The sequence below is a fragment of the Haemaphysalis longicornis genome, unplaced genomic scaffold (genome assembly GCF_048455015.1).
Source record: "Haemaphysalis longicornis isolate Haplotype H1 unplaced genomic scaffold, Haemaphysalis longicornis Haplotype H1 scaffold_5, whole genome shotgun sequence".
NCBI lineage: Eukaryota > Metazoa > Arthropoda > Arachnida > Ixodida > Ixodidae > Haemaphysalis > Haemaphysalis longicornis.
Window position 1 is genome coordinate 33,974,413 of NW_027526385.1, and position 13,249 is coordinate 33,987,661.

Consider the following 13,249-nt stretch of genomic DNA (forward strand, 5'->3'; position numbering starts at 1 on the left):
TGAATGCGCCTTGGTAAGCGCCCTGGTAAGCGCAATGGCTCTATTGAAAGATCGAATTGCAGGAAATAACTACCTAAACATTTATTAATCCAGCTCTTCCGTAAAGAGTGCAGAGAAGACCGAAATGGCTGTAAGCAGTGGAAAGGAATCTCAGCGCTGGCATCCACATTAGTATTGCTTTTTTCAATGTTTGATTTCCAGCAACTCCAAGACGAAGAAAAATTTACAGATCATCGGACGCGCTTCCTCATACGATTGCAAAAACGCGAAATGTCGCCTGAATTACATACCATGTTCTTAAAATCAATGTCACGCCTCATGTTGCGAATTGTAGAGGCAGAAAGTGTGGCTCCTGGAACATAGGGCACCACCGTCAGCGCCATTATAAATTTATCATTCTTCTCCATTAATACTCTTCATCAGGGTGTCTGACGGCTCGGTGCCTGGCGGCTAATCCACAAAAAGGTGCTCGCTCTGCGACACCACATTCCGTATACCCGAAGAGATGGTGCAGTTGTTATTCCAGTATGGTAATTAACCAGGCCGATTTTGTGGGGTTCTTCCACCTTTAAACAGGCGGTGGTTTCTGTGCGGGCAATGAAGATTGCGCGAACTTCACGTAACCTGTTCACTGATTAAACAAGAGCGAACAGCTCTAATTTTGTTGCGTTCGACTCACTGAGGGAACGCACGTAGGCGACCGACCTGAAAAAAGGTATAATCAACAGCGAAAATGATGGTGCGTGTAAGTGGCGAGGGTTGCAAACTTCAGTGGACGAGCTTGTAACCGGCCAGCGAGATTTCAACTTTCAGAAAAAAATGTTGACGTACACTTTTCATTTCGTTTACGCTCTTAAAGTCCAGGCACACTCTGGGTTTTTGTTAGTACTTTTAGTGGTGTTCTCGAACGTCCAAACTATTTGCACTGTGATTGTATATTGTAAATTGGGCATTGCCTACTCTACCGCATGTTTTCCATCTATGTTCCCCCATCGAGTTTTATGTATGAACCCTATCGGAGCCGTTTCTTGCTCCCACCATTCATATTTAGGCACAATTAGGCAAACATTAGTCGCTTTAGTGTTTTATGTAAAGTTGGTGTAGTTTTTTGCCCGTTTTAAGTCTTTAAGTTAGGGAACTCTATAACTTTATGACGTACGTAAGAAAGAGCAGCCGGCGCACGAACCTGGCCCGAGTCTCTCCTTTTCGTCACGCATTAAAGAAAAGGTGACCTCGGTGAACCAATCGCAACGGTTTTTTTCTCTGCTTTTCCTACGAAGCGACCGTTTAGTGTGGCCCCGAAACTTTGTCCCTGGACCTCATGCCCAGGGTGGTTAGGGGATAAAAAATTTGCGCTCGAATTATGCAAGCTCTATCGTGAACCGAAACAAATTTGATTAGGAAAATGTGGTGTGCATTCAGCTTGCTCTGAGCAGTACCAGGTGCTTAATCTGTAGGTGCTGGTATTGCTCTCTGTTTTGAACTTTAACACTTCAAAAGCATAGAGATGAATGTAGCAACTCCACTGCAAAGCCTTTCCTTGAGGACGAAGTAACGCTATCGCGTCTCACACATTAACGGCTAAGCGTAGTTGTATTCTAACTTTTTTGAACCAATGGCTAAGTCGTAGTATTGGTGAGCCGGGTTCGGGCCTTCGCTAGACTCGGCACGGAGAGCAGGAACCTGTGCAAACAATTTGGGGTCTTTTTTGACCAGGAGCTCCTTTGCCGTTGAACAGCATATTGACGTGCATAAAGTATTTTCGCTATTTGCGGGCGTCAAAAAGAAAGCCGAGCCCACGTGACGAGCAAACGTTAACTTGCTATGTACTTGCGCGTTTAGCTATGTTCCATTTCTTATTATACCTCATTATTCCTCCGTAGTGCAGCTCAGGAAACACACGATGAAGTTGCACAAGCAAGCTTGTGGTCTCATGAGCGCTTACCAGGGCGTGCACCCGGACCGAGGTATTTCAGCCACAGATAAAACGGCTGCTGCCACTGCAGTTTTGAAAGGTGGTGGTAAAACATCTTTATTGAGTTTTCACGGGTAAAATGTTTTTAACCGAGGATTTCTATGCCTCACTGATGGAGTTCGGTATCGGAACACAGCACATTGCAGGAAAGCCAACTTCAAACAGTGGGTTTCAGAGAAAGATGGTGATGATAAGTGAAGGCACATCAAAATCCACAAGAAAAAAAGCTTCGCGTGGTGGAGAATCGAAATGCGTCCTTCGCGTTAGGAAGCCGACGTCTATCCGATTGCGACATTCCGACATGGTCGAAGCAGTTGTATTTGCGACACAGGTAGCAAGGGAGAAAGCTTCACGTTTTGACCAGCTTTTGCTTAAAGGGGCCTTGAAGACAAAACGCAAGTTTGATTCATTAAAAAGGTTGCCTCGCTGGAATCATACTGACACCACTTTTAACGTAATCTTCGCTCAAATAAGCGATATAATTAGGAAAAAAGGGAACCTATGATGTCGTACCAGCGAGCTGCGCCATTGGCGGAGGCTGGCAAAAGCAACCGCTAATTAGGCAGAGCTTGTAAGCTTGCCGAACGAGCTACTTGCGCTAAATGTAATGCATATTCATTTTACAGCACTGAGAATAGTAACATTAACAGTGAAAGTTACGTAAACATAGAAGTACCAATGCGCACTGCTGTTGGTACTTCTCACACTACACTTGGTTTTGCTGCACAGGACTGCGGGGCTTTGGGGGTGTCTCAGACTACACTGGCCAATTGACGCGAGCAACGGTGTCGGACGTGACCATATTTGTCGAGTGAGTACTACGTTTCACGAAACAAAAATTTTCTCCGTGAACAAAAACAAGCCAGAGTTAAATACAGTCAAAAACAGCCAAAGGCAGAAAGTGGCTTCCCGCCCCGCTGTATGGTGGCGCCATCTAGGTTCACTAAGGGGAAACAAGGCTTCGGAATCGGCTGCAGAGCGGTCGATTCCTGTGTTGTCATGGCAGACCACGAAAACACACGTTTTAGCAGGAAAATAAAACTTTTAACCTATATTGATCAATTTCTCAGTGAATAAAACATCGTTTGCGTCCGGGCAAGCGCTGAGGGCACAATAAAACACGAAATGTTTTGAATAAAACAAACCTATATTTTGTCTTTATGGCCGATTTAAGGAAGGGCCTTAGATTTTTTTTCTGTTTAGGGTTTCTTGCTCCCATATGAAGTAATGCTGATCTTTCTGTATGAATGAATACAATTATTGGTGCCTAGGAAGGGGTCTGTGACAACTATATGTATGGAGGTGATGTAGAAATTTTTTCGCATAGATAGAAGCAGTAGCCTTCAGTACATATAAATTGGTTGTGCAGAGGGTATGATAAACGCCATCTATTTTCTTCCTGTTTGGAAGGTGCGCGAAAGCTATTGGGATTGGGAGCACAAAATTGCCCGGTGTAGTTTACTTGCCGCACACGATATCGTTTCTTAGCCGGTACTCTGCTTTCGTTGTAGTTGCTTTTGAAAAGGACATCGAACTGTTTTATGGCTGCAACTGAAAAGGAAGCCTGTCCTCCCGGCTCTGCGGCTGCGCGCGACTAGCTTCGTTCCGAACGCGAATCAAAGATAATGCGCTTCCCAGAATTTAAGCTGCAGAAGTCTGTCCGAAGATGCCATGTTGCTGCGTCTTCGGCAGTTTTGTTTACAAATGACGTCGCCCAAGGGGCAATCTGGCGACATTGATAAACAAAAAATGGCCGCAGTTGACCCCTTGCATGCCTCAGTAACGGTACTCTGTATGTTATCTAGTGACAGTAGTGGCAACTCGACAAGCAGGTGCTTTTGTCATCAGTTCTTTACTCACATTGGTAACGATCGACTATGCCGTCATCAGACATATGACCAGAAGAGATAAAACAATGAGAAAATGTTGCTGGGGTAAATGAGGATTATATCCCTTTTATGTTTTAATGGCAAGAAGGAGACCAAACCCTCAAAACAGTAAAAAATGTTAATTATGCACACTATTGGAGAATCGCCAAGTTTTATCAGGTGTTAAGTACCGGTACAAGGTGATGTATAGATGTGCTCGCAATGCACTGCAGGAGAAAGCAAGGAAAATGTCTTTGATAGCACAGTATGGTAGTTCCGTGTGTATAGTCCACTACTTATTGCGATTATTTCTGGGTCTGGAGTCAGCTTTTAGACTACAATTCTATAAATGCGCCAAAGAAAAGAGAAAATAAATTTAGAGATAACATTTCAACTGTTTTTGATAGAAAAATAAAAACAAAGCACCCATTTTTAACCTGCGCTCACCATGGTCGAACTCGCCTTCTTAAAGAAGAGCTCGTCGATCACAACCTTTTTTCCTTCAAATGGAATGAAAGGATTCACTCTTAAAAGCAGGCGAGAGGCAGTAACTCCCCAAGCGGATCGATTGCAAACATAGCAAGCTTTGGAAAGGATAAAAAACTGCTCACTGCTTCACTTTGGCACTGGGCAGTTCGGAAGACAGCTCGAACCGTTTTTCGGCACTAAAAACAATCCGCGAGAAAGGGCAGACCGATGTGGTGTCAAGTGCGCAGACGTTTAAAAGTGTGGTGGTAGGTGAGAAGCTGGGGCGAGAGCGGGCCTGTTGGCTTAAGTTTGGGTAATCGACTGTCAGTGGAAACTGCGGGGACGCGGAAAGCAGGTAATTAAGTCTGCAAACAGAACACTTCTTAGGCTAAGATGGATGGCTTCCTCCTTGGGTGAGGAAGTGTTTCGGCAGCTGGCTGGGCAGACCGACGGGCAGGCGCGAGGCGGAAGTGTTTGGACAAAGGGAGCCAGACGGAAGGAGATGCCGGAAGGGGGACTTCCCGGAGAAAGCGAGCGCACTTTGATGACCGGTGAGGAGTAAAGCGCCTCTGGTTTCAGTGCAAGGAAGAGATTTTAAAGACGTGACAGTGAAGGATCATGGATGCGGGAATGGCGCAAAGACTATTCTTCCAGTGGAAAAATCTCCAACACAATGGGCTGCACTACCTTAAGTGCATCTATTTTGTTCATGATATTAGTACGCACCGACTGTTAGTAGTTTTATTAAAGGTACATAGTGTGGTGACATTTGTAGTGTAAGAAGCAGAATGCAGCCAATCCTTTGTACAGGAGGTTGCAAGGCAGGACGTTGGGAAAAGAGGTGTTTGCAGCTTGAAAGTAATATCAATCTTTTACTGTACTGCTGTCCCAATATACTAGGTATGATGGTGCTTGGTTATACGAAACTTTTGTTAACTCGAGCTAATAAACATTCACTGAAAACATGCCAGCTGAACGGCAATACACAGACATTTGATGCAGTAAACGGGCGTGCTGAAAAGAATCAAACAACGCCAACTTTAGATGTTACGTGAGTGCTTCAGAAGAAAAACGTCTTACTTTTTGTTTGCCAAAAGGCAATTAATGAACAAATTTCCCATAGGACGCTTACATGGACGCTTTGAAGTACCATTTTTTGGGGACGTCACAAGAGACGCGTGAAAAATGAGCCACCCTCCCTTTCGTTGAGGTTCCGCTGGCGGTGGGGTTACAGTTGCCTCGAGAGTTAGAGTTAGAGTTAGGGGTTAGAGTTGTCTCGACTACCTTAATCTTCCTGTTCACAAATTTAGAGTTAGGTCCTGTGCATTCAGAGTGCAAACCTGTGCGTTCGATACCAGAAGGGAGCTAGAGCCCTGATGCCTTACGTGTTTTAAACGACGTTTCGCTATCGGCCTCCCGAGGCCGATTGGGAAAGTCTTTGCCGGGTAATTGCAGTGCGCAAGCCCTATGACCACACCTGCGCGATGCTTTGGATGTTGTGCGTGGAGGGTGCTATGATATTTATAAAGGAGTCCTGCAGCACTTACCACCGACTAGTCTAATTGCATTTTTGAAATAAGCTCTATTGTCCTGGGAATCTTCTCTCGCAAGAATTATAAAAATCCGTCCACCACCATCGAAGCCACGCGCGATGAGAAATCGCGCATAGTCATTCCCTGTCAACTCTGCTGCTGGCTACTCCGCGAAAGCTGCGGGCTTTCTCGAGGAGAGGGAGGCGGCTCCTTGCGATCTCTTCAGCGGCCTTCAATATATCAAAAGCAGGGGAGTTTTCTCCTGTTCTCCGCAACGTGGAGGGATCTTTTTGCGGTATGGGGCTATAAAAAAGCAGGCATGGCTGCCTGCTCACAAGGGTGCGCGTTTAGGCTGGTAGGGCGTTTTTGAAGCAATAAATGTTTGTTGTCGAGTGGCCTGGTTGAAAGGTAAGTATTGAGATTGTCACGACGCGGATCGCCACAGCAATTGCGAGAAGGGGACCAGCAGCAGCCGATAGGAGAGCCACTGCTTAAATAACGTAGTTACAGCGGTGCCAGTGCTCCATAATATCGGAAATTGAAAAGAGCGCGTTGGTTTTTCCGAGTGTTTCACAGAGATTGGCGTGCTCACTGCTTCATGTGCACGAGTAATATTTGGATAAGGTATTCCTGGCAGGCCAATCTAAACGCCGCGCAGATTTATTTGCACTGGTTAAGGAATGTTGCAAGGTTCCTTTAAGAGCGAAAGAAGCAAAGATTGGTCAGGTAAATTACACGTTCACATAAAATAAACAGCCTCAGACCATCGAGTTTGGGCCCGCAGCCATGCAGAAAGGTAATGACCAATTTTCTCGCTCTTCTCAATATGATAATGGAAGAGGCGAGTACTGTCTGAATATTTATTTTAGATCACTCGTATCGGCGCAGGCGCATGCAAGTGTGAAGCCCGGTCAGCATTTCCTTCCGTCATTAGTCTTTCAGATCACTGAAAGGTGACTTGGCCGTTAAACACGAAGAATTGCAAGCAGAAAGTAAAAACCCTACGTCACATTGATGGCGAAAAATAAGAAAGGGGTGGCATGACCTAATAATTTTGTCGCTTCGATTTCCCCTCTTAAACTTTTCCAACATAAGATCGATATTCGACTTTCAATCTCCCAGCTTCAGTGAGCGCCAGTGTCAGCTTGGCTCCAAGCTATTTAACAACCAACCAAATTAAAGTACCAAGTCACATGTAAAGGACAACTTGGAATACCGCTTTCACAATTTATAATCTGCCAGTTGACAGCATAGGCGGAATAAGGAGGGGAGCGGAAGTGTTCGAGTTAGCACAACCAAGATTTACCGTCATTGTGGAATTATTGATTGACGGCAGAGGACACAAACTCCATAATAGAGTATAAAAAAAGTATAAATAATATTTACAGCAATCAATCGCGTATATCAGGGTGTATTTCGACAATGGTCTTTTTATAGCCCCGTGTCTCTTGCCAGTTGTGAAGGTTATTGCAACCTATATGCTCTTGGACGATTTCAAGTGGCTATAATTGTAGCGGCGCTTTTGGTTTTTAACTACTCGGAAAAGCAAGTCAACATGAAGTAACACTTTCGTATAAAATTGGGGTTAGAGAATTGATTCGACCAACTTGATTGACGGTTTTGGTCGCTCGTCTTTGCAACCAAATACAATCAAGCTAGTGTAACAATAAACTGCTAGTTAAACGCAACCAAAAAGGAGCAGAAGATTTCGGAATGCATTACATTTCTCACAACGAAAGTAGGGATAGTCGGTACTTTTTATTAAAAACTGCGCTGGGTAGTATATGAATACCAAAAGACAAAATAGCACAAATGTTAGCCAAAGCATGGGCGTATACTATTCACATATGTGAATAAGGGAATATATGATCTGTGAAGGGTGTAATGGAACGAAAATTGAACACTTGCTTGTTCATTCTGTAATCTTAAGATACATAAAATTCTCTGTTAGAGAACCTCATATAAGCGGTAGCTGCTCATCTATCTGTTTGAGAATCAATGTGATGCGCGATTTATTGTTTCTTTTTTCAGTTGACCTGTTGCTTTCGGCAACACGTGTACAGGTGCTCCACGAGTTAAACGGACCACGAGAGCGGTGGCCGCAGCGGGCAAAACTGCATGCCAGCGCTATCTATGAATAGATGTACCGCAGATAGCGAGGGTGCGTGGGCACATCCGGCTGGCGCATCTCAATACGCCTACGCTGGCCTGATCGCCGGCTCGAGAAAAGCCGCGCTGCCGTCATTTCTGCTCGCCAGAGGCCCTTCCAATGCTTACGTGTCAAGCTGAGATACACTTCTTTTCCAACATATTATACTAAAGTTAGTGTAATAAAGCCGATTTGTTTGGAAGCAGCTGGGTTCCGATCGGTCACCTCCTCAATTCTCTTCAGCACCCACTAAAACAATTGAAGAAACGTAGCCAATGAACTGGTTGTTCGTATTCATTTTTCACGGATTTCCTTGGGCCAAGCTTGGTTATGGCTGCAGCTGATGAATGATTCACAAGCGTTTAAACCTCGTGGCACAACAGAACTGCCGCCGGGATAATCTACAACCACGGCAGGGACGTGGACAATTGGCGTTCCTAACAAAACGGAACCCGTACGCCTCTGAAGATCACTTATCGTCCCGACGCAAGTAAAAGCATTCCTGCTTAAAGAATTAGAAGCGCTCCTGGCGAGCAGGAATGGCAGCAGCGCAGCATCTCTAGAGCCGGCGATAAGGCGAGCGTCAGAGTATCGGGATGGGCCAGCCACATGCGCCCAGGCACCCTCGCTATCTGCGGTGCATGTATACAGAACGCGCTGCAATGCAGTTTTACCAGCTCCGGCCACCACTCTCATGCTCCGTTTAGCTTTTGGTGCACCTGCACATCTGAAACGACGTGGTACATTTGCACTCTTCGCTAGTCAAACGCAAGGGGTTTCTTGAGATCAGCGGCGTAGCCAGGGAGATGTTTCGGCCTCAGAACACTCCCCAAAATTTTCCATAGCCGCAGTACTTCGTCCCGCTTCCTTTCGTCCTTTTGGTGCCAATGGTATTAAAACACCGAATCGATATACTATATTGTAAAAAAAGAAGGGTGCTGGTTTATTAGAGCTGTAATACGACTAATATTTTTGGGAGGCACAGGATTTGTTTCTTTTTTGCTTCCTTTTATCGGCGGCGTACAACACCCCCCGAAAAATATTTTCGTCTGCACCACATCCCGAAGTCGTAATTTCTTATATCCGCTTACATGTTCACAAAATTTATTATTGGTATATTTGACGCTTTTCCTGATGAGTATCTCGTAGCAAGACAAGACGACCTTACAACAACCTGCATTTCCCTCCATCGGTATTGTTTGCATTGTTCGACTAAGAAACGCAGAAATGCGACATGAACCACTGCACAGACTTGAGAAGGACAGGGTTAAAATGAGGCATGCATACTAAGCTTGATCTGAACTTCTTGAAATAAGCCCATTATAAGTTCAAAAAAAAGGAATGACAGCAAGATTTCTGTGTTTGAAAATACAGTCACTGCAGGCGGTATGCAGATCAAGTTATCCCGCACAATTCAGCTTTCCCTTGCGTAAATGGTGAGCAGCTTACTTCTTAGTAATGTTTCCGGGGAAAGTTGTAGTACTGCGCTTATATAATTCTCCAGGAAGTACAGAAGGACTTTTTATATTTCGCAAAGGAAAAGCAATGATTGCTGCTTTCTGAAAGTATGTTCTTGCGGCGAAAATGCAGAAAAATCCTGTTACATACTTTGCAATCTTGCAGACACCGAATACGCTGGTATAGGCCTTTCTTCCTTTTTTTGCGCTATCTAAGCACGAGAGCTTAGAATAGCCGGTCTTGTTTTTTTTTCAAAACACCTCATGGCACTCGTCTGAATAATGAATTAAACCCCGACTCTTCAGTGAGGGGCTGTTTTATAACCTCTTAACACCGATATAAGGCAGTTATCTGCCGCAATATGGCAAGTGATTGCATAAAAGCAGGTCGTCTCAGGGGATGCAACTTGTAGAACTACAAAATGCAGAATAAAAAAGTCCGCATGCACTGTTTGAAAAGAAAAACCATGATAGAAATTATGGATTGGACCGCTTGAACAGTAAAATAGAGCGTTAATAAAGTTACATCGCCAGTTATGTTATAATTATTGAAAAATGGTTAAAACATCTGGCATCCAAATTCAACTGTTGTGCAATGAACAGCAAGGTACAGCATTAAGAAAATCATATAACCAAGGTGGTACAGTTAGTTTTACGCTAAAGCAGGCAGACAAGGAATGTTTTGTAGCACTCAAATAGACGCACGGCTTCGATAGCTATCGCACATAGCTTTTTGTTATATATAACACAAACCAAAAAATATTCCTCCGTAGCAATTCTCTGAGGAGCGCCAGATTCTCCTAGGTCAAACATACAGTAGTAGCTGCCAGGAAACGTTTGTTATGGCGCAATTATGTAAAGAATCTCTTTTGAGTTTTGTTCACTTGTTGGCAGCGTTTTTTTATATGCGGAGCATTTCTTAGGCTCGCCTGGTCCAGCGTCGTTGATGGCGGCGCCGTCCACACGCTCACTGCGCATGCGCAACTCTCCTCCTTACACCCACAGCTCCGCGATACTACACTATAAAAAAAGAAATAGCGGCGCCCAGTTTCGATCCCACGACTCTCTGGCCGCAACGGGAGGTACGCGGTGCTCTTACCCCTACGCTACAAATCCGGGCCAGGAGCAAGTGCTACGAACGCGCCTTATGTCCTTGACTCACTCAAACTACGTCAAGAAGCTACTGATACAACGAAGGTACGCGAAGCTGAACGTCAATGGAAACGACGAACTGAAAACTTTAGAGCGGGATGCTGCTGAATTTCCCGTGGGAAAGCTGTGGCGGTAAGCGCCACGCGCCTTGCAGCTCAACCAGCCCCTCCGCAGCGCCTCTGATGCTGATTGTGGCAGGATGCCCCTAGGGATTGGCCAACCAAAGAATTCATCACGAGATAGGTTCGCGTTCAACCACCATCGTCATCTTCCCGTAAGGGAACCGCCGAAGAAGAAGAAGAACGAGAAGACAAAGCTGCATCTTGTTCTGGATCCTCACCTGAGCCCTCCAAAAGCATCCATTTCTGATTTTTTTTTTATTCTCCTCCTCTCCCTCCTTCTTCTTCTTCCTCTTCTTATTTTTCTTTATTTAATTATTTATTTACTTATTTCCTTTTTTTTGTTTCAATATTAACCAAATTCCAAACTCAATTCCTCCAACACAAGAAAAAGAAAAGCTTCCAAATTTTTATAATTTTCTTTGAATCATTCTACTTTTCTAATTTTCTTTGAATCTCTTTCGAATTAACGACTGATGTTTGGCCGATCCCCTGATTGGGTATGCGCCAATATTCAAAGGAACAACAACAACAACAACAAAGCAGCGAAGAGGAGGGTGTGTACATTGCTCTCAGCCGGTGCACCAATGTCAGCAACCTTTACCTCACCAAAGCTGACGGAGACTACCGATTCTACCACAGAGACAACATCGACAAGAACATGATGGACGAGTTTCAGCGCCTCGAGAACCACCGCCTACTCACCGTAACACAACAGCACTTGCGTGCCTTTGCCACCGGTGTGGACCCGGACGCGGAATTCCCTCTGGCGCTAGTAAAAACCAGATCACTCAACATAACGGCAACACAATGGAACCACACGGAGCCGCCACGATGCTTCGCATCCTCATCAGGGTTTGCCACGGGAAGATGGTGTAATTTTTCAAATAGGGCTCTTGACTTGCACCCTGCTGTGGTACGAACCGTCGGGTACTCTTTTCGTACATGTGCAACGAAGTCGACGGGAGAAATTCTTCTGTCCGGGGGTCTGCGTTGTCGGTACTTTACCGCTCGCGCGAGGACTACAGTGTGCTTTTTATTTCAGAGTTCGGATAACAACGCATCCTGCCACATTGGGTAGATACAAAGAACAGGGAGCTCTACTGTGGCGGAAGAGACAACCGGCCTCCGATATGGAAGTGGACGATTAAAGTCGTGGAGGATCAAGAAAAGCGGAAGCGGAAGTAGGGGGGCGACAATATTAGCAGCCGTTGCTGAGACCTTCCGCTTTCACAATGTTGTCTTTCTTCCAGTCTCTGTGCAGTCTCTTTGCTATTTCACACAGACGGTAGGTTTGGGTTTTTCTGCAACCTAATATATGGTCTCGTCTACCGGCCGTCTACTTCTCATCTATTGAGAAATAGATGGTTCACGTTCTTTCTCCCGTTGCAAGAGCTGTGCGCTTTTATTTGTCGCACTCTGATGCAGAAAAATGTACTTGTCGCACTCTGATGCTGAATAAATTTCAAGTTCAAAGTGAAGACATGTGTGATCTTTGTAAGGTGGTCACAAAAACTCGAAATGCACGAAGAATATCCGTAATAGGTGTCCGAAAGCATACAGGACCTTTCGGCGTAAAGAACGCCATCAAAATAAAAACTACGTATGAGAAGCGGCTACCTTGATCAGGGAACAGTGTGGCTAGGCAACCATCTTGTCGGGGCACTGCATACATGAAAGTATCATTCATCAGAGTGGCGCAAAGTTTAAACAGTTGTCGAGGTATGTACACACTGCAGGGTTTGACTCCCGAACAGGGAAGGGCTTTGGAGCTATTTTTAAGGGAAAAGTCAATTAACTATTGCGGAGGCACTGCAAACCGACAATGTATTCAGCAGCGAAGTGGATATGGAGTCATTGCTACTTTGACCTGGTTATTACCTCTAATCGCGCTTCTCTCATTGGCCTGTCTGTCAACTGCGGCGTCTGCCGAGGGGTGCCGAAGGGTAGATGTAGAGAAAAACTACACTACATGGGGGTTTCCAAGGCAGCACTAACTATGCATCTGTAGCAGTAGTGCCAGATCACCTCCTACGACAGAACTAAAGTTGAGTAACTCATGGTCGAGGAGACCAAGAGGGGGAAGTCAGTGCTCGTCCGAGGAAGGAATATTAAGCTTGAGGAAGGCTTTTAAAGAACTAATTGAGTGATTTTCGCAATGCGAACACAATCAGTTGATCCCAGTGAACCACCTGTTGGTTACACTGAGCATCTTCTCGCGCAGGCAACGCACTCAGGCACAACGTGCTCTACCTTATTCGTGATAGCCGCCAGTCGCAGGCCGGGACAAAACTGCAAACCAAATGACGGCTAAGCAGTGTTAGTTACTCGGGCTGGTCTATGCAAACTTTTACAACCCAATTCAGGATGCAGACAACACGATTTCCTCTTTAAAAGTTGAATGCGGTATTTTTTGCTTAATCTGTAAGGATCAAAAAGTGGGGATATAACAGGCCTCTCTATTTTACATGTTGTGCCCAAAGCTCGTTGGAAAGCATGCTCCAGGCTAACGTCCTGTCTACAGGGCCG